The sequence below is a fragment of the Lytechinus pictus genome, chromosome 1 (genome assembly GCF_037042905.1).
Source record: "Lytechinus pictus isolate F3 Inbred chromosome 1, Lp3.0, whole genome shotgun sequence".
In the NCBI taxonomy this organism is placed as follows: domain Eukaryota; kingdom Metazoa; phylum Echinodermata; class Echinoidea; order Temnopleuroida; family Toxopneustidae; genus Lytechinus; species Lytechinus pictus.
This window is the reverse complement of record NC_087245.1, coordinates 6,088,257-6,110,201: the sequence shown is the minus strand read 5'-3', so window position 1 is coordinate 6,110,201 and position 21,945 is coordinate 6,088,257. Positions and strand designations below refer to the sequence as shown.

General features: G+C 36.8%; 1 long non-coding RNA gene across 2 annotated transcripts; it reads right to left on the bottom strand.

Moving 5' to 3' along the window:
- Window positions 1-1,502: 1,502 nt before the first annotated feature.
- Window positions 1,503-15,721, bottom strand: LOC135157339 (uncharacterized). Of its 2 annotated transcripts, none has more exons than XR_010296357.1 (2): window positions 15,637-15,721; window positions 1,503-6,398 (listed from the first exon to the last, which is right to left on the bottom strand). It is a non-coding gene; the product is annotated as an uncharacterized LOC135157339 (long non-coding RNA). The 2 variants fall into 2 exon arrangements; XR_010296356.1 differs by lacking the exon at window positions 15,637-15,721 and adding an exon at window positions 6,784-11,718.
- Between the last annotated feature and the right edge of the window lie 6,224 nt (window positions 15,722-21,945).

The window sequence follows — 21,945 nt, the reverse complement described above, 5'->3', positions numbered from 1 at the left end:
AGCAGATGTTTTCATGGACGACAGAACATTAATTATTTCAGTATTAGAAGTGGGATTAAAGAATAAAGAAGAAGGTACAGGGTTTGATAAATAGTCAGTGAAATGAGAGACGGGATTGGGAATCTTTTCTTGCGTAGTTTTACCAACATTAACAAAATACTTGTTAAAAGCTTCACTGATTGATGTTTTACTAAAAATCTTTTCTTGGTTAAAATACATATGAGATGGAAGTGAGTCTTTCTTTTTACCTAATATATTATTTATTTCAGACCAGGTTTTTTTCATATCGCCTTTTGTTTTGCTAAATAGGTTTTCATAAAAGATTTTTTTACACTGACGAATAGTACAGGTTAATGTATTTTTATACTCAATATACTTATTTCGACTTTGAGAGTCTCTTTTTTTGATATAGCAACAATAAAGTCTATGTTTTCTTTTGATAGATTTCATGATACCATGAGTAATCCAAGGTTTATTATACTTTTTTATTTTTATTTTGGTTAAAGGAAAACATTCAGAGTATAGGGAAGTGAGTTTGTGAATAAATAGGTCATATGAGACATTAACATCTGAATTACTATAAATTGGAGACCAGTCGATTGATAGAAGCTTTCTCTGAAATGTCAATATTTTTTCTTCAGTTATAATACGTGACTTACAATGATGCAAATGAATTGGAATAGACTTGGTGTCAGTAATATGAAAAATTGGAAAGTGATCCGAAAGATCAGAATAAATTATACCATACTTATTGTTCATATCAATACAGTTAGTAAAAATGTTATCTATTAACGTAGCAGAGTGCCTTGTCACACGTGTAGGTTTGTTAATAGATGGAAAAAAGCCACATGAAAAAAGAGTATTTAAGAATTCATTTGTCTTGTTGTCAATGTTATAATTGATTAAGTTAATATTGAAATCACCTAATAGATAAATGTCCTTTTTTGAGTAGTTAATGTCAGTAAGAATATTTGAAAGTGTTTCGTTGAATAAAGTTATATCAGTATTGGGTACTCTGTAAATGCAACCAACTACAAGAGATTTCTTTTTTGGTTGATTAATTTCTACAAAAACAGTATCACAGTGATCTTTACTTAATGATATCATATTGCACAAGTTATAATCAATGCCATCTCTTATATACAATGCTACTCCTCCTCCATTTCTACCAACTCTATCAGTGTGAACAAGGGAATATCCATCAATATTATACATATCAATTGAAATATTATCACGAAACCATGTTTCAGAAATCCCGACAGCGGTAAATTTATAATCTAGAGATTTCAGAAGAAGCTGTAAGTCGTCAAAATTACGAACAAGACTTCTGGAATTAACATGTAATAAAGAAAAGTTGTCACAAGTAGAATGATACTTAGGGATAAAATCATCAGAAAATATATATTTACTGGAAACATTGTTTGCATTGTTTACATTAAATGGAGATTGAAAGCTACTTATATCATTATTCTCGGCAAACGAAATGACAAAACAAAATAATATGCGATTATGTCGTGGCTTTATTCAATAGAGATGAACGCTTCCCGAAATTGGTGTCACAATCACATAAGTATAAAACATAGATATGAATACCTCTGATTAGAGACTTACATTCATGTATATCTGAAACCAACCGATAGCCTCGAATTAGCTCCCCGAAGGGGGGTTAAACCCCCGGCTAGAAGGCCCCCCTCCCAGAAAATTCAACGTTAAATTTCGCGGCTGCTTTCCCACTGGTTCTCTGCTAGCCGGACAGGAATACCAGCACAGCTATGAACTACATTTATGAGCTACCGGCAAATCGGTGGATTACAGATGTCATACTTATATCATATAATATACATATATATATATATACCAGCCTTCCCGCATGAGAACTTGGGTGAGGCCTAAATTTCACGAAAAATATAAATGTATACAGAATACCAGCCTCCCCGCCTATGAGATCAGGTGAGGCCTAAACTGAAAGTTCGAGCGTGACACCCTTACATAAAATATAAATGTATACAGAATACCAGCCTCCCCGCCTATGAGATCAGGTGAGGCCTAAACTGAAAGTTCGAGCGTGACACCCTTACATTCAAATCTACAATTGCGTTCTTAAAGTACTATGTAAAGTTATAAATAAATCCCCTTCGTCTAGGTACCGAATGAGGACCCGATTCAATATGAAATATTAATCAACGTACATGGCATCAAAGTGGAAAATCTAATAACTAGAGGCGAAAATATAATTCACTGCTTTAAACACCTTGCAAAAGTGACCATTGTGGATTAAAGAACATATGCCATGACAATAATATGACAATACAATTCATGTGAATTACCAATATATAACGAACACCCAGCCACAAAAACGGGTAAGGGCGAAAACCCACCTGACCACAGTCCAAAATAGATCAGAAGGATAAAATTCCCTTACGGCCCACATTTCTAAATGCACGACGATCTTGGTATTGTTTTGGTGTGCGACCAGGCAAACTGCCTCCGGATTTGAATTCGTGTTTCGTTATATAAATCAATATTATATTCATGTAAGTAAACTAATTCAAATGTCCATTATCGACAGTTCTACATCCCGTTATTCCATCCTGAACGAGCTGTACATTCCAATAAAACACAAATCAACTCTGAATGATACGTATAGCGTATCTTCATTCTCGACCTTCTCCAACGCATGTGTTTAAACAATATTCCAACATCGTTTGACCCAAACGTACCGTTTACATGGGTGGTTGTTGGGGAGGAGGTGGGAAAATTACAAGCGAATATTTTGGACGTTCATCTCCGTTGAAAGCCAAGACTAAAATGAAGGATTTTTCGCGCCTTCACACCTAGGCGCGCGCGCCAAAACATGCGCGCTCCTTGCGCCCAGTACAAATTATTGTCATTGTGGGCATAAACCAAACAGGCTGGCGCGCCATTGTGACGTATCACCTCGTCAACCGCGCCATTCCAAATTACAAATACCTTCATGACCTGGCATTGTTCACCGACTAATAAATCATTTTAAATCGCCGAGTCGTCTTTAAAATACATTATTCTCGGCAAACAAAATGACAAAACAAAATAATATGCGATTATGTCGTGGCTTTATTCAATAGAGATGAACGCTTCCCGAAATTGGTGTCACAATCACATAAGTATAAAACATAGATATGAATACCTCTGATTAGAGACTTACATTCATGTATATCTGAAACCAACCGATAGCCTCGAATTAGCTCCCCGAAGGGGGGTTAAACCCCCGGCTAGAAGGCCCCCCTCCCAGAAAATTCAACGTTAAATTTCGCGGCTGCTTTCCCACTGGTTCTCTGCTAGCCGGACAGGAATACCAGCACAGCTATGAACTACATTTATGAGCTACCGGCAAATCGGTGGATTACAGATGTCATACTTATATCATATAATATACATATATATATATATACCAGCCTTCCCGCATGAGAACTTGGGTGAGGCCTAAATTTCACGAAAAATATAAATGTATACAGAATACCAGCCTCCCCGCCTATGAGATCAGGTGAGGCCTAAACTGAAAGTTCGAGCGTGACACCCTTACATAAAATATAAATGTATACAGAATACCAGCCTCCCCGCCTATGAGATCAGGTGAGGCCTAAACTGAAAGTTCGAGCGTGACACCCTTACATTCAAATCTACAATTGCGTTCTTAAAGTACTATGTAAAGTTATAAATAAATCCCCTTCGTCTAGGTACCGAATGAGGACCCGATTCAATATGAAATATTAATCAACGTACATGGCATCAAAGTGGAAAATCTAATAACTAGAGGCGAAAATATAATTCACTGCTTTAAACACCTTGCAAAAGTGACCATTGTGGATTAAAGAACATATGCCATGCCAATATATCTTATGACAACAGTGTTTAGGCGGCATAATTTGACAAATTACCGCCAAACGAGAATATATTTTATATATATGATCGGCCGCCAAACACTTCATTCATTTTTTAAGCCTTCGTTCATAATTTAGTCTAGTTTTGCATTAGCTGGCCAAGCTAAATCAGTTATCATGCATATGTAGTCAAGTAGGCCTCCAAGCCCTCCAATAATTTTAAATGAATTTAAAATATATCATCTTTGTATAAAATCTTTGTACAGCCTTGACGTCGCTGTCTTACATGACACAGTTACCTGAAGGCTGGCATTCTTTGCCTCTAGCTATTCTGGCTGATATAAGAGTGATCATTTTATACGCAGTATACCTGTTTTCTATTCTTGACCAACATACCAGCCCGTTTTAAACCAGCATGAAATGACAAATACTTTGCACCTGAATATTTCACTTATTGCATTCCAAAACCAGATAGAAAAATCCAATTCAAGTATATGAACAAATATCCATCTCAAGTATAATGAGAGCATGAAAAACACTTCAATGTATTCAGCTGTTGGAAAAATCTCCCAATAGAAATACATTAAAACATAACCGTGTCAGAACTTCATTCACAATTAAAATCTGATTACCATGCGCAAAACTAAACAAAACATATGAAGGAAGACAAGATAATATGCCATTTGAAGTATCATGATTTTGATACAAATCTATTGCAATCTTCAAAATTGAAATTCATTGCATCACCAATTTTGATAAGTTATCAATGGTGGCTGAACGCCTTCAGCTTGACCATATAATTAACAAATACTGGCATCCCAACATTGCTAAACTAGCAATGCATGCCGCACTGAGGTACTGCCTCTGTCTTGTTGTCCCATTTGCCATACATGTATAACAGTGCATAATCTAACCCTATGCACACAAATAATTCAATTGTGGACAATCGATCGATAAAAACCAAACACGGCATTTAGCTAGTCACTTCACACTTAATTCCAACAAATACGGTACATACCATACTTTATTTTATTCATTTTTTCATTATTAGTATTTATTTTTGATTTGATATACCGGTACTGTTCTGTTGGAACTGAGATAAGATAAAATCTGAAACTGAAAACTTGAGTAACATCCACAGAACAACCCCATATAACCAATGGGGTATAACCATGATAACTGAAGGCACTAAAACCAATTAGATGGCCGAAAGCCATCAGTTTGACCATATAGTTAACACGTACTAGCATCCCAACATAGCTAAACCAACAATGCATGCCGCACTGAGGTACTGCCACTTTCTTGTTGTCCCATTTGCCATATAATTATAACAGTGCATGACTTAACTCCATGCACCCATATGATTCAATTGTGGACAATCGATCAATTAAAATCCAACCACAGCATTTAGTTAGTCACCTCACTCTTAATGCCAACAAACAGACATCATACCATTCCTGAGTTATAATGGATTTTGAAAACTGTTCTGTTGGAAATGAGATAAAATAAAAACTGAAACTGAAAACTAGAGTAACATCCACAGAATAACCCCATATAACCAATAGAGTATAACCATGATAATTGAAGGCACTAAAACCAATTTGAACATGAACCCTTCCCGTCAGAACTACTCCGTTTATAGAGCTACACCCCTCATGCAGCTAAACTAAGAACCAGTGAACATAAACTGGAATTTTACCGGGGATGTTTCATTTTTCGATTATGTATTCACATATCGACGTAAAACATGACTGACTTTTTGTCTTATCATCTTCACCACATCCATGAAATAATTGTTTATTTCAAAATTAAAATAACATCCGACGAGTAGTCCTTCAAAGGATAATGAATAAAATTGAAGTGCCTTATACATTTATACATGCACATATATATATATTTGTCCTGAACAATATGTTACATTCTTGTTGGCAAAAGCACAAAGAGGCAAAGGGCTTTCTTCATATGTTCAAGTTCCAATCCCTTCCAAGTGAACAATATGGAGGACCTCATAAAAAGTCTGAAAATGAAATCATAATGAACTCATCCTCATATCATGGACTCATTATTCAAGATAGCCCACTGTATCATGATGTTTCAAACATGAAATTGTTTTCCCTGCTGCAATACTGTTCCTTGAAGGCTAAGATGTTTGTTCACCAGTTTTTTTTACTGAAGAAAACCTCTATTCCTTGGACTACGTATTATAAATCCACACCTGTCGGTAAATTATTAATATGAAGATGAAGACGTTGACCACTGCTCCAATTAGGGTAATTTCCGGCAGCATAGTTCTCAGGCTATACCCAGTTCATTTCTATTTATTACAAGAGCGTATTAACGCCACAATTGACATCCATTACCATGGACTCTAGGCTATCTGGTCAGGAACTAGATCCAACCAAAGGGAAACTCTTTGGCAGCCAGACTTGGAGCGTTCTAGGTTATACTATAGTAGGTCCGATTGTCATCAAACTTTCCTGCCAGCCTACCTTGCCTCGCAGTAGTCAGCTTGAATCCATTTTATCCAAAGAGCCGGCTCTGCAAAAGAAAACAAGAAAAAAGCCTGGGCAGAACACCTAAATCTGTATCTCGTACCAAAACGGGTTTGTCCCTCTGCTTTCCCTTTCAATTTATCACTCAATTATGAGCTTAACACGAAAGGAGCAGCTTCCCGAAACATCTGAAAACCGCCTTCACGGAATAATCAGTAGTCCTGCTCCTTATGTTTCATTTTTAACTTTAATTTTCCAATTCCCTACAGTACAACCCCAACCAGCGATGCAATATCATCTGCATACATGTGCGTGTCGCAACTTAGAATATATTTCAAAACCAGATTAAGCTTCAAATAATCTGTTCCAAATGACTATAACTTGTATTATTTTGAAATATATTATCATTATTATATCAGTATTCAGTTTACCTCATATCACTGCAGAAATAATCGAGCCAAATTATTGCATCCAGCCCATTGGAAACATTTTCATACTCAACGGGCCACCAACAAAATATTTCACACGCTGTACAATTCCAAAAAAGAAGATGTACTTTTGTAACCTGGTTCCTGATTGTGCAATCGGTAAATTTCGTTTGATTGGCCAGTTTACCTACATGGCTCATTGCATTAAAGGCATCCGTATTGTGTCCCCCGAAAGCAAAGGGGGGGGGGGGTGACAGCATGGTGCATCTACAAGATTTCAGACTTTCCCACACATGCCCATTTACATAATTACATAATTATCATTCTTTTTAAAATGATATTATCTCAGTTCAAATCATTGACCAGCCAAATAGGCCTATTTGATAAATACCTTGAACCATGAGGTGCAACTAGGTTCAATTGTGAAGCGCTTTGAGCAGTTCGACTTCGAGGTTGATATAAAGCGCTATATAACAACCAGTAATTAAATTCAATTCCAATAGGGCCTAAGCATTTCTACTTTTTTTTTTTTACACAAAATAAAATCCACACAAAATCATCGCACATAAACGACTCCTATTACATAAAGGTTTCTTATTGGGAGGCCTATAATATTATAACAAACTGCTCGTTGACCACTTGACTTCAATCTAAACTAATTTGGGGATTCCAAGCTAGTTTGAAATTACATCCGACTATTATGTGCATGGTAAGTCCACTTTTACGTGTACCATGTTTCCTCGAAATGTGAAGCTCACATTTCCACCAAGCATCGGCATTCAATTCATGCAAAGTGAATTCCAAAAACCAACCCGTTTCAAGGCGTAAATGTATAAACAGAACTGCTTGGTGCAAGGTGGAGGTATTTATATTTAATGTATAATCATTATCACACTGTATCATCAACATCAGCAATAAATAGTATTATTTTCAATACTTTAAACTCTAGTTATTTTCCTTTAAAAGACTGTAAGAAATCCATACAATCGCATGTCATAATGCTAAGCCACATCCGCTACTTTTCAAGTGACTGATTCAACAATAATATCATGCCCGTCGCAGTCTGTAGATGTTCATTTAAAAACTGAGTAGACGTATACATATCTAGTATAAGCTCTTCCACCACCGGTCTATCCACATAATTTTTAGACCGAGAACACAGCTCATGCTGGCCCATATCCAGAAAAAGTCACAGAGGTCAAATACTACTTTTATAGGCCTAACTGAACCAGCTGATTTATCCCCAAAACAGACATGTAAAACCGCGTCTACTGTTAGTAGATCTAACGTTGGACTTAGCCTAATTTCCTCTGTGGTGTCACCATTAAATTGTAGTCCGAGTACCTGTACTAGTAGTAGACTACTTGTAAATTTATAACAAAGACAAAGTGACATTTCTCACTCAGTTATTTATCAGCACCGAAAAAGTTCGAACTTTTTGCCAATCACTAGTAGACCCTCTGCTATTCTCACCATTTTTGCCAAAAACGGCGGCTTAAAATTAATCATGGTCTTAAATACATCTTAGCCTAGCCCATCACTAGGCCTAGAATAAGCTGTAAATAATGGCTGCTAGAACCAATTTCATATCGGCCTCTATAGACTTCATTTTTCTTTGATTTTCCATCGAAAATATACATCGATTCTGGCCGAAGCTTTAGAACCTCAATGTAGTCATATACTGAGGAGACTAACCCCAATTTCCAAACCACCGGCTGTGAAAATGTATTTACATCCATATTAACCACAGCCATGAACTAGGGCCTACACCTAATACGATACGGTAATTAACGTTAATAAAATTGTTGAACTCTTTTTAAAAATCACCATGACACACCTAGTGACCTAGTTCAGACACTAAAACAAGTCGTCAAGTAGGAACAGGCCTAGCTAGGCCCGTGTTTGAATTATGACGACAACCCCTCCCTTTTCCATCATGATCGTATAAACCGCTTGGACCAAATTAAAATTAATTCCAGGCCAAGTCCAAGCTATGTCTTATTATGGCTTGACATATGACCTACATTCAAATCTAAACATTGTGTTGACAAGCCAAATAGCCCCCCCCCCCCATCGAACCATGTTTGCCTGACTACCTTAACTAGTCTTATGCCTGGCCTATGGTTGGTAATAGGATCTTCGCGTTCTAACGTGAAAACCGGGGGGGGGGGGGGGTTGACGGGCCATGAAATTGAAATGAAAAGGACTCAGAGCCTATTAACTCCTGACCAATAAGAACATGATTTTGTTCGAAATCTAAAGCCAGGCCTAGACAGGCCTACCTGCTCGTTACAAAGCAGGCCTCTTCTACGATTCATTTAAGCCTAACTTCTACTCTAAGTTAGCACTACAGTATACTAGGCTTAACGTTAGGCCTAACGTAGACCTACTAGGCCTAGGCCTAGGATACTATTTGACACTAAACCGTAGACCTAAATCTAGACTGAGTCTAGCCTAGATCTATTCCTGCTTCGTACTCACCGGATAGGCTAGGTCTTGTAGAGACTGAAACTTGTGAATTCTCTGGTAGTGGTACCGACCACGAGTACCCCGTTCCCCGTTCCGTCTGCCAATCCAGACCGTCGCCTCACCTCCCACAAGCAGACTCGAGAGCTCGGACTCAGGAGTAGGACCTCTGACTTCCGACAAACATTAAATACTCATAGTCATAGTCATATCATTGGGTGATCATGATGAATCATAGTCTACTGTATCATGGCGTCGCCGACAATGTCTAACTTATGCATGATTTTGTTGCCAATGTAGGCCTAACTTAGGCCTAGTCTCTAACCTTGTGCCAGGGTCCGTGCTCAAATGTTTTGTTGGCTGGGTTGGCTGTTGCCAGTCCCAAATCCTGCACGTTAACGACAAGACTCTCAGACTCAATAAAAATTCCAGGCTTATGAAAAGCCGAATGAACTGAATTCCACCTAGCAGCTTGAGTCACATTCTCATCATTCGTCCCATCGTTGCTGAAACCAAACAGCTCAAAAGTTAGGGCCCAGCCGATCTGCTGACTGCTGTAATCGATACAGTCGCTCCCCGTCGTATTAAACTTGGTTCAAAGTCAAAGCAGACGAGTTGTTGTTAATGTTAGGCCAGGCAAGAAATAGAGTATCATCAAGTAATTCGGACTGCATTTTCAGCTTCATAAGCGAAATTGTTGTGAGTCCCGATCGATGATGGTTTCAACAAAAAATTCTTGTAGATTTCGTTGCTCTTTGTAGATTACGACGTCTTCAAAAATGCAAGGTCGTAAGAAAAATTACAAGCGAATATTTTGGACGTTCATCTCCGTTGAAAGCCAAGACTAAAATGAAGGATTTTTCGCGCCTTCACACCTAGGCGCGCGCGCCAAAACATGCGCGCTCCTTGCGCCCAGTACAAATTATTGTCATTGTGGGCATAAACCAAACAGGCTGGCGCGCCATTGTGACGTATCACCTCGTCAACCGCGCCATTCCAAATTACAAATACCTTCATGACCTGGCATTGTTCACCGACTAATAAATCATTTTAAATCGCCGAGTCGTCTTTAAAATACATTATAGTCATTCTCAGATTCATTCAAAGTAAAAGGATTAATAGCCAAGGCATGAAAATTGTCCTCATCGATAGACTTATCTAAATGAAAGAAAGTAAAAATTGAGAAAACAAATTCTTCATTGCTTACATAATGGTTAAAAGGGAATAATATAGTATTGCAGGAATCACAAAATGCATTTTCATGATGAGATTGAGGTTTGGAACAGTTACTGCAGGTGAATAAATTACTAATCATAAAAAGCGTTCAATAACAAGGAATACAAATACAATCAAATACATGGGAAAGAAATACTCTATAGACAGAGAGAAAAAAAATTGAAATCGGGGGAGGGTGGGGAGCTGCAGAGAGTGTAAAAAACAAACAAAAAAAACTTAACAATCAAAGTACAACAAATCAATAACAGTTTTAGACTTCAACAGTAAAAACAGTGTAGTAAGCTTTAGAGGTGAGTCAATGCAGGCAAAGTTTGTTTCAAGTAAGCCTGGATAAGTGTGCGTTGAGTTCAATGAGCTGCTCAAGTTCAGTTTTGTTCTTTATTAGATGTTTCTTTTTGGTGGTACCATTTGACACAAGTACAAAGATTCGTCCATCCACTGACCAAGCAGTTTCCACTACCTTAGATGTCTTAGCAGCATGGAGAAGTTGTGCATTTTGAGCAGTCAGATCTTCCTGAATCGACTGCCCCTTTCCAGCGAGCTTCCGACGTTGCCTAAGAATCATCTGGCGGGTCCTGTACGAGGCAAACTTGGCAATTATCTGTCGTGGAGGATGGGATCTTTCTGTGCTTTCAGCCACTCCAGATCTTAATGATTTAGTTCTTGAAGTAATCCTGTGGCTCCTCTCGATGTCGTTCCTCGCCAGCTGAACTCCAAGAACTTCAGAAGCGAGCTTCATGATGATGTCATCTGTATCTTCTTGGGGAGACTCATGAAAGCCAAAGAACCGAAGGCAATTTCTGCGAGAATATTGTTCCTGGGCATGTTGTAGCTTCTTGATACTTGATTTCTGGGTTTCTATCAAGGATTTCATGTCGTTCATATCATGGGTGTATCGTTCGACTTTGACCTCAAGATCAAATAACCTTGACTCCTGTTTCTCTCCCTCAGTACGTAGTTCAGATAGTTGTTTAGAAACCTGACTCTCTGTTTGTGGTAACTCCCGTAGGAACTCGGCAGGACAGCATTTTTTGCTGGTAAACGCCAAGCTGGTATATAACCAATTACTTTGGAAACATTTTACGTCTAGGTTAATCAGTCATAGTGGCTGACGTAATAGACGACAGATATCACTCTTGGGCCTTTTTATCAAAGTGGAGACAATGGCAGAGTTGGGATTCGAACTCACGACCTTGCGATTATGAGTCCAATGCTCTAACCACTGGACCACACGACCCGTGTGGACTCTCAACAAGAGCAAGAAAAGTTTTATCCAACAAAATGTCTTTAATAACAGATGTCACTAAACTCTGAGTGTTGGATTTTTCCTTGGAAGCCTGTCTAGTTCTAACGCTGGGAGATGTCATAGTTGATGGGTTAAACTACCAGTTTAAAGACTAGTTCAAAGGCTAAGTTCGATCAAGGTTTAGTCTATAGTCTAGAGTAGTAGAGGTGAATAGACCATTCAATGAATACCAGACAGGTCAATAGGAGTCAACTGTATAATGCAATCAATAACAATCAGGATTGAAGGAGTCATTTACTGCTCGAGTAGATATGAACGACTGAAAATCCAGGTCAGTCCTTTAGTGCTACATACATTAGCTAGGTCTCTGTGTACACTTTAATCATAGCAAGACATTAAGGTAAGTACATGGGACTGTACCAAAAATGTGGAGAGCAATCCTGTGCACATAGCAGACAAAGTTCACCAATATTTCTCAACGAATAAGCAATATAGTTACCTGCAAAGTCCCTCCTAGGTATTTATAATCCAGTTAAAATATAACATATTGGCAAAATTACGGTAAGAAGTGTCCAAAAGGTAAAATTTCCAAGAAAAATACACCCAGTAAACCCAGTTTAGTCCAGTTTAGTCCAGCAGTCCAGCAGTTCACATCAAGAAGTAAGATAGCAAATCAACCGAGTTTACTACACTCTTAAAACAAATCAGTCATATTTACTAAACCAATAGTCAACTGGGTGCAACTGATATGATAATCACTGATAATAATATTTTTGACATATTTTCTAGTCAGAAATAGCTATGTTCTAGTAAAATACGACTAGAAAAATTAATAGTCAAACATGACTAGAATAACAGTTGCACCCAGCTGACCCTATTAACTAGTCATTTTTGACTGATTTGTTTTTAGAGTGTATGTGGTTACGTTTGTAATTCTGCCAGTATTACGAACGATTTAGTGTACTATATCTGAGAATTTATTATTTTCAGCAAATGTAATGTAGAATGATCCTGCCATAATCTTCGGATCCAAAATCCAATATGGGGCTCAGAAATAAAGTGTCGTTGATATAGGGTATACTTCGCAAAGCTACAACTATGTGGAATGCCAATTGACTTAGGGTCTAGTGGCGTACCGTGGGTCACGGCATAGGGGGGGGGGGGCACCAGCAAAAATACCGTGTTTACATGTGATCGGCTTTTGGTTCAGAACCGAAAGCCGATCATCACATGTAAACACGGTATTAGTGAGCGCGCAAAGCGCGCTCAGTTGCCAGGTAGAGGCATTTTAAGGTTAGTGCAATTAAACGGATATGTATCACACTGATCAAATAATGCGAGCACGGAGCGCGAGCTGAAAATTTTTGATATTCATACCTAAAAAAGGGACATTATAAGCAAATTTGTGTAATCATGCTTACCTGTCTCGCTTGTATTTTTGTCTACAGGCGTTTCCCGCCACAAGCCTCAGCTTTAGGGTATACGCCTTCTTCTTTAAACATAACATGTATACAATATTTATATTCTTCCTAACAAGTTGATTTTTGTATGAATTACAATACGAAAAATGTAATGAAATGGAAGAAAATAAATGTTTATTTGAATTGAATTGACCTGACTTTATAATACGATAGAACAACCAACCTCGTTAATAAACGTTATAACGTCTTGACATGATTAACTCATACCTATACAGAAAAAACACTGCGTAAATAAATATCTATCAATGTCATAAATGGCATTTTTGGGGGGCCGAAATGCTGGTCATGTCTCTGGTATTATAATATTGTTGTTCGATTTCCTATTTTGCCATCTAATCAAGTGTTTAATCGTGCAGGCTATAATTTCTTTGAGGTGATGAGTAATATTTTTCGAAGGGGCCTAAATATCACTGTATACCTCTATCGCTTTCATACTTGAGCTAAAGAAAAATACACTTAATGCTATTCCGAGTTTTCTAATCTGCAAGTTTTGATTGTAGGCTCAAATCCAAACTGCTAAAAATCCGTTTTTATCATTGAAAAAAGTGTGTATTTTTCAAGGCGACATTGGAAAAACATATTTGTATGCAATAACTACGGTGAATTAATACCTTTCACTCTTTACTTCTCGTTTTCTTCGTGATTTTGAATATACTTTGTACGATGTAATTTATGATAAAATACTGCTGTATTGGACAATAAATTATTTAAAATGAAATCAGAATACTTGTTTCAGTTTGTTAATTCATCTTGACTCGAGAATGCTTTGATTCTGTCTTCCTGTGCGTTAAGAGTTGTGACGTGCGCCAGTTATCCAAGCTATGTTGGGAAGTTACAAATTGATGTGTGGTTTGAGCCCTGGTCATGTATTTCGGATGGTGACGTTAAAGGTCGTTCCCCGACGTAAACAATTATAAATGATAAATACTTGTGTGAAAAAAAGAACCACATACACCTACACGCACCCTTAAACACGCATGTCCTGCTCAACTCCGCGATGCCGACTTTGTGTTTCTAAAAATTAAATTCTTTTTCCTTGAATGTCAACCATCTTAGAGACGAAAACTGATCGCGATATTTTGTTCTTGAACATCAGACACTATTTAATCAAGAACGTCACTATCACAAACATGTAAAAAAATAATTTTATTAATGTTTGCCGACTAAACATACCAAAGCAAATAATTATGAAATCACTCTATATGGGCATGTTAGTATTAAATCCATCACGCCCTCTATTTTGTTAAGTAACATTCATATTGCGATCCTATTATGTGCTACATGAAACATAATCATGGCTCAATAGAATGAATAAACAAAGATAATTATTAAGACATTTTTCTTAATCAGTTAAACAGTTGCTATTTTTCTAATTTCTTTTAAAGCAGATATCCACGTTTTTATTTATTTTATTTATTTGTTTATAAATTTGGTACCCATTAACATGATTACTCCAATTTGATTTTCATGGCACCTGATTTATTGTCATACTTTCCTCCAACATTCGTGATTCGCTTTGATGAAACGAATGAATTAAATGTCTTTTTTCAAGTTATTGCATTGCACCGATTAAAATGTAACAGCGATACGCAAAAATGAAAATTATAGGCGCTAAATGAAAATTATAGCAAAATGGAAATTTAAGTGCTTGCTGATAAAAACAACCTGTCAATATTTGAGTTAAGATGTTATTCAAATATACTAAAACAGAGACTTGTCATCCTAATCATTTTTGAAGATTCATCCAACTGAGATGTCACTGCATAAGAAAAGGAAATAGGCCTATTGCTGACAATATAATTGATAATATGAACTTGCGTCCCGGTAAAAAACAGTCGATAAAATGTCATTAGTATGTTTAGTGATGAGGTGTGTGTATAAATGTGGATAAAGTGCACAAAATAATACAAGTTGGGTAGGAAATAATTAATAATAATAATAATAATAATAATAATAATAGCCAATTTTTATAAAGCGCTTTTCCCAGAATGGCTCAAAGCGCGTTACAGCATATTATTACCCCGGTCATTGGATTCAATTTTTAATCCCGCACGAAAAGTGCACAATTTCCACTCCCTGGGGAGCATTCCTTGCATTCATCGCAGCCTCATTATGGCGCTGGCAAAATCAAACATACAATATCTTTCGCATCCTACCGGATACCCATTTAGCACCTGGGTCGAGAGTGGCAAAGTGTGGATTAACGCCTTGCCAAAGGACGCTAGACCGCTGTGGTATTCGAACACACGACCCTCTGTTTACAAGGCGAGAGTCAGAACCACTACACCACGGCTCTTCCACCCAAGAATTCTGGGTGCGAGGTGGGGGTGATTTAAGTAGTTTTCAATAATTAATTATTTTCATGTTATTGCAAAATTTAATATGAATTATAAAATGTTTTTGTCTTAAAACAGTATAAAATTTTACCTTTCCTTCCTTTCCGCCAGTCTGTGATTGAGGTCCATCTCCTAAATTCTCACACAAATATTATTGTATTGAATGACGTACAAGGTTTTAACGCATTATGCATGCATCCCTTCAGCTCTTTTGTGATGTTTTGAATGGAATATGAACCAGCTTTCTACCAAAGAAAAAAAAAGGGGTGGAACATTGCATCAATCATATTCGACATATTGGTCGTAGTTGGCCTTGAATCTCATTTTTTGTCTCTTATTATACTGTTTATTTATTCCACTTCTACAACTCCATCAATACACATTTGATTCAGACTTGTTTTGAGACGTGACTCGTTGATTAACCAATATATGCGGATCCACCCTTTGCTAAACTTCATTGCAAGCCCTCTTGTTAAAAGTCCATTTTGGGAAAACAATGCTAAAAGAGTGTTTTCTGAATACTGAGGGGGGGGGGGGTGTCCGGGTGTGGTATTTGCCTCTTAAATTAAGAGTATTGTGGGACCTTTCTATTCGATATTTGTATTTTGAAAGTATCTAACAGTCTCGGTACCCCTATCCACAAATGGTCTTAAGAAATATGAATTATTTTTTATCAAGAGAATTCCATATTTTGGGTCCTGCGAGAAATAAATTTTTGCTAAAAAATACCCTTAGATTTTTAGGTAAGTAGTGTTAAAATATGAAAGCAAACCTTATGAAATTATTCTGTAGGACATTAGGTATAGTATTTCTACCTAGCTGATATTAATATACTTCTCAGCGTTACATGATACGTTTCTGAAGAATTAATTTTGGTGTCTTAACTGCGTCACATTCCCGTCAAGACCAACATGAGCCACTTCCCCCTCCCTCTAGCCCCCATAAGGGCCACACACACACACTCATAAGATAATGACCAATACTGATAAAGCTATAACCATGACAACGTCTGGCCTCGCCCAATTATACTTGTCAAGATGTTGCCGCACCTTTACAACAGGTAGCCACATTGGGTGTAATACAAGGAAATTCTTCTGAAATATGAATTTTTGTTATCGCGAAATGAAATTAGTGCATGAATGAAATTCTTGATATCGAAAATTCCCATCGGTTTATCGCATAAAGCCATTCTGTTAATATCAAGAAATTGAAATTATGATAACACAAATTCCGTTTGTGAAGAAAAAAATAAATCCCATTTTTTAAAATATAAAATACCACAGGAATTCCAGCACTTGTATTGTTAAAAAAATGATATTGAACATTATTTTCGGTTGAGAAAAAAAATCGACTGTGAATACAGAGAAATGGTTGCTTATAGATATGACTCTACAGTGCGTATCAAAAAGTTTACACTTTGAAAAAGCCCTGGGAATGAAAAAATATACAATATGTGATAATTTTTTCCTTATAATCTTGGGTTTGGGTCTCATCTATTCAATGAAAGTAAAAGTTTTGACAGAATGTTACACTTGAGTGAGCACTGTCCTTTTTGTAAAGCTCGCAGAAATCTGTTAGCGCAGAAATGCTCGTTTTCACAATGTGTCAAGGGGAAAGGGCGAAATCAAACTTACCCTGCGAAACATTTCTCATACATTTCCATTGCACTTATAGTCAATTGAAATAAAACGGATACATTCAAGCATTTTGTAACAATTTTGCCACCCAAATTTAGATTTTAACATTTAGTAAGCACAATCTTTACCCTTTTTGTGCCAGCTGGATCTGAGGACATAACTGAATCTGAACAAAAGTTTATATCAGACATCTCCAGCATTGTTTCACTAAGTTTTTATCATCTAAAGTGGGTTTACATTTCATTTTTCATTTAATACTGGTTTCGCCACACTTTTCCTAAACTTGACAATGGTTAACTACATGAAAATCAAGCATAAGCCTTTTCATGTAAATCACAGCTCAGTGTAAAGCAAATAACGTCTCGATGGCCTCGTTGTGCGGGGGAGTGGGCTGGGGTGCAATGGAATCTTCGAAGTGGTTTTGGCAAGGAAACAAGTTTTAAAATGTTAAAGATATCTTCAAATCAATTTTAATAGCTAAATTCCACATGTTCTTCATGATTAAGGTCTATATTTATTTGCATAGCTATTTCAAAGTTCTGCGCAAATCATTTTTCACTAACTTTTCAAAAGTAAGTGGTGCTCACTCAAGCGGAAATATTTTTCGACAGTTATATCGTAATTTGTTTAAATGGATCTGTACCAATGTTAAAATGTGGAACAATCTTCAGGATATCACAAATGTGTAATTTTACAGGATTTTTTCAAAGTGTAATCTTTTGTTGATACGCACTGTATATGTATATGTGATGCGTCATTATGGAGACGCCATGGCGCGCCAAGGGGATACATCTCACTCTGGTAAACCCTCAACCCTTTATAAAAGCATCCCTATTGTTCGGCTTTCTCGCCACTTCCCGCGGGAAGTTGACAGCAGGTAAATCTGCTGGCTTTTGAAAAGTACATTTTTGTTCGTCGTTTTAACCTTATTAGAAGTGACTTGTGCCGGTGTAGCGGCGGATCCGGTGCTAGGCGGATAGGTTCTAGGAACACTATCTGCCGGCAGATCGTGTTCCAATTTCGGTGGATTCACAACCAATTTCTCTTCGGCAGACATCGTTCTTGCTATCGTTTCTCGATCTGCATGCACCCGGTACCCATTTCCTTCAAAATAATATATGACCTATACCATTTTTAGTTATCTATTTTAAAAGAAAAATAATTAATAAAATTGAGCAGCGTAAACCCGAGTAAAGAACCACCGCACAGAAACGTTGAAAGCCTAATAGAGCGCTAACAGTCATGGGCGGAAATCCCAGGGGGGACAGGGGGACGTGTCCCCCCTACTCAAAATAGTAGGGGGGACACAATATCAAATGTCCCCCTACTATTTTTGGTCTTTTATGATGGTAAAAAATACATCATTCTAAATCGAAATAAAACATGTATTTTGGGACGAGATGACCTTACTTTGGCGATGATAACCTTTTTTTTTGCTTGTAAAATTTTCCCGCCCCTTATCCCCATAGGCGGATCCAGGGGGCCGAGGGGCCCGCCCCCCCCCCCCCCCCTCTTGGCGGAGCAAAAAAGAAAAAGGGAAAGAAAGAAGGAAAAAAGGAGGGAAAAGATAGGAGAAAAAGAAGAGAAGGACGACGAGTGCATAAAATAAGTTGAGGGGAAGGATTGGAAAATAAAAAGAATCTTTCGTGCCACTATACAAAATTTTCGCTCGCCCTTCGTGCTCGCATTGCCTGTTAGGTGATTTACATATCTTGTTCAATATGGAGTTCGAATATCAAGTTTGGAAATCAATATACAAAAACATATTTCACCTCGGAAATCGAACTTTCATTATTTTGTTTAATTTACAAATTGGTTTTTAAAAAGTGCTCTGTAAAAATGTCAGTTTTATGGTCTGAATGTTAACATTTGCTGCTTGCGCTGCGCGCTCGCAAATTTTGATCTATCAGGTACCTATTATTTTCGTGTATTCCATAAAGTTTTCAAAATATCCCTTTTCAGGTCTGATTGTCAAGACGTATCAGCTAGCGCGCTGCACGCTCGCATTTTGATTGGCGAGTTATATAAATGTTTCAATATTGATTATACAACAAACCACTTAAAATCCCCTTTTCATGACAGTTTATCAGAAATTTTAGCTCGCGATTTGCGCTCGCATTAATGGCTAAAATTATATCAACTGATGCATCCTATTCATAATCACAAAAGTGAAATGTCCAGTTTTTATGCCATGATATCATCAGATTTCGCGCCCTCATTAGGCATTAATAAATATGATATTAATTTAATAATTAAATTGTCCCTTTTGTTTCATCTCGCGCTTAGCAAGAGGAATAGGAAGATTGTCATCATTTTCATATGATGACATGTCGTAAGGATGTCCCGGTCCTATGTCAAAACTCAAAGTAATAATAATATCAGCTGTTTTTTAAGTGAGATCCATATCCACCTTAAATTTTTCTACAAAGTGCTTGAAATATAAAGCTGAAATTTACTCTTTTTTCAGATCGGAATATCAAAGTTCATGATTTTCATGATTAAAGTTGTATTTAGAATGCCTAGATTCTAAGTCTAAATATGAAACACGCTCACGCATGTTTATTCAGATACTCAACTTGTTCTCTAATTTAAATCATTATCCAGTTTCAGATCACAATATCAAAATTTTTCTACTCGCGCTTTGTGCTCACATTATTAATGTAGGAAGACCCCATATTACTCATCCTTTTGATGATTTACAAAACATGAACAGAGTGGCCCATTTTTAGGTCTAAATCTCGATTTTTTTTTCTGCTCGCGCTTCGCGCTCGCATCAATCGTTAAATTATATAGCTATCCTGTTCACGATTACAAAAACTGATTAAAATTTTCCATTCTTTCTACAGAAAGTTCAAAATTTTTCAGCTCGCGCTTCGCGCTTGCATTTTTTTATTGTTGAAATATGTAACACCTTCATGGCTAAGTGCAAGTAGTCCTTAACAGGTACCTTTTCAACAAGTACCAGTTCAAAACGTATATAAAAATTTTCTGCTCGCGCTTTGTGCTCGCATTATTAATACTCATCCTTTTCAGGATTTACAAAACATGAATAGAGTGTCTCGTTCAGTAAATATAGGACTAGATCTCGAAATTTTCCGCTCGCGCTTCGCGCTCGCATTGTTTTATTATATACCTATTGTGCTTGAGTTACATAAAGTGCTTAGAATTTCCATTCTTTATGTGAAAATGTCAAAAAACATTTATTTCACAACTTTCGGATTGTGAAGTCAAAACATTTATTTCAATGTGTAAGTAATGCATTGTTGTAACATTGGACATCGCCGTCACATTACCGGTTGTAACAGGGCCTCTGTTAGAGCGCCAACAACGTTTCTGTACGCTCAGTACAGATGGTTAAGTCGTTCCAAAGCAATCAGTAGAAGCCAACGGATGTTCTCAAAATATACTTGGTCTCCTATTTTTGATAACGGAGCAAAAATTTCGTGACAAAATATTTTTGCATGATTTGTGTTACAAATGAGCATAGGAACGTGAACACATGCATAATTTATCAAAAGTGTTTCAATTGTCTTCTTATCTCAGTTTTACAAATTAATCTGTGTAATTGTATAGATATTATAATTTTCCTTATCTTTCATTGCCAGTATTCATTCAAGGCACGGGTGATATTTATGCGGAATTCGTACCTCGGAACCATTTCTAATATTTCGATTTTTTATGTTAGAATAAAGTGAAATTATAGGTCAATCGTTCAATCACTGACGTAAAAATGTTGAGCAGTTTAAGGAAAGCCGCACCCTAAACAATATTCTCTTTCAAAGAATCTGTCAATATCTGTCAGAATTCATTCAAACTTGACGGATTTCCGATTTCATTATTTTGATATGAATGAATTAATTAATATATAGTTTGTAATAAAGTGTACTCTTTCTTCATCTCTTTACGAAATAGTGCTTTATGAAGTGTTAACACATATCCGCCAGGATTGTTTCGCCATATTTATAATCATCTTTCTTTTCTAACCCAACATTGAAGGTAGGCGGTATGACGTCAGTAGAAGAAATTGAGCGAACAGCAGCTGCCCGTATTCTGTGGTATTGCAAAAGTTTATGAAATACCGACAACACCCTATAATCAAATAAAAACATAGAAAGAAAATTCTTGTCTATAATCTTTTTCTTTGGTATTTTATTGTTTCTTTCCAGAGAAGATAAATGAAAGCAAGGAATAAAATGAAAAAATAGCCCATCAGTTATATCAGATCATTCCCAACGTGCATTATATACCATTTAGCAATGGCAAGGACATTCCATCTTGATATAAATATTTTATAAGCATGTTCGATTATATAAAAAAAAAGGATAATCCACAGCATTTATATTGCGCCATATTTCTGTAAAAAACCTCCATAGGCGCAGGCTCACCCCATAATTCAGTGACTATCGACTGAAATAACTAAATTCTAAGTGACGATATGAAGAATTCAATTATCATTATGACCATAAGAACATATGAAAAAAAAATCGCAAAATGGAAGCGATATGTGTGTTTCTTTATAGTTTTCAATTCAGAGGAACCACAATCATACAATTCACAGCTTTATCTTCAACTTTCAAATCTTCTCAGTTGGATACAAATATGAATATTAATATTCCGCTTTTATACAGCGCGGTTTAAGACATCAGGGGCCCGTCTTACAAAGAGTTGCGATTGATCCGATCAATTGCAACTATGAAAAGCCAGCAAAGTCAACATATGAAGTGCATTTTTTTTCAAAAATTGTTCTAGATATGAATGTATAT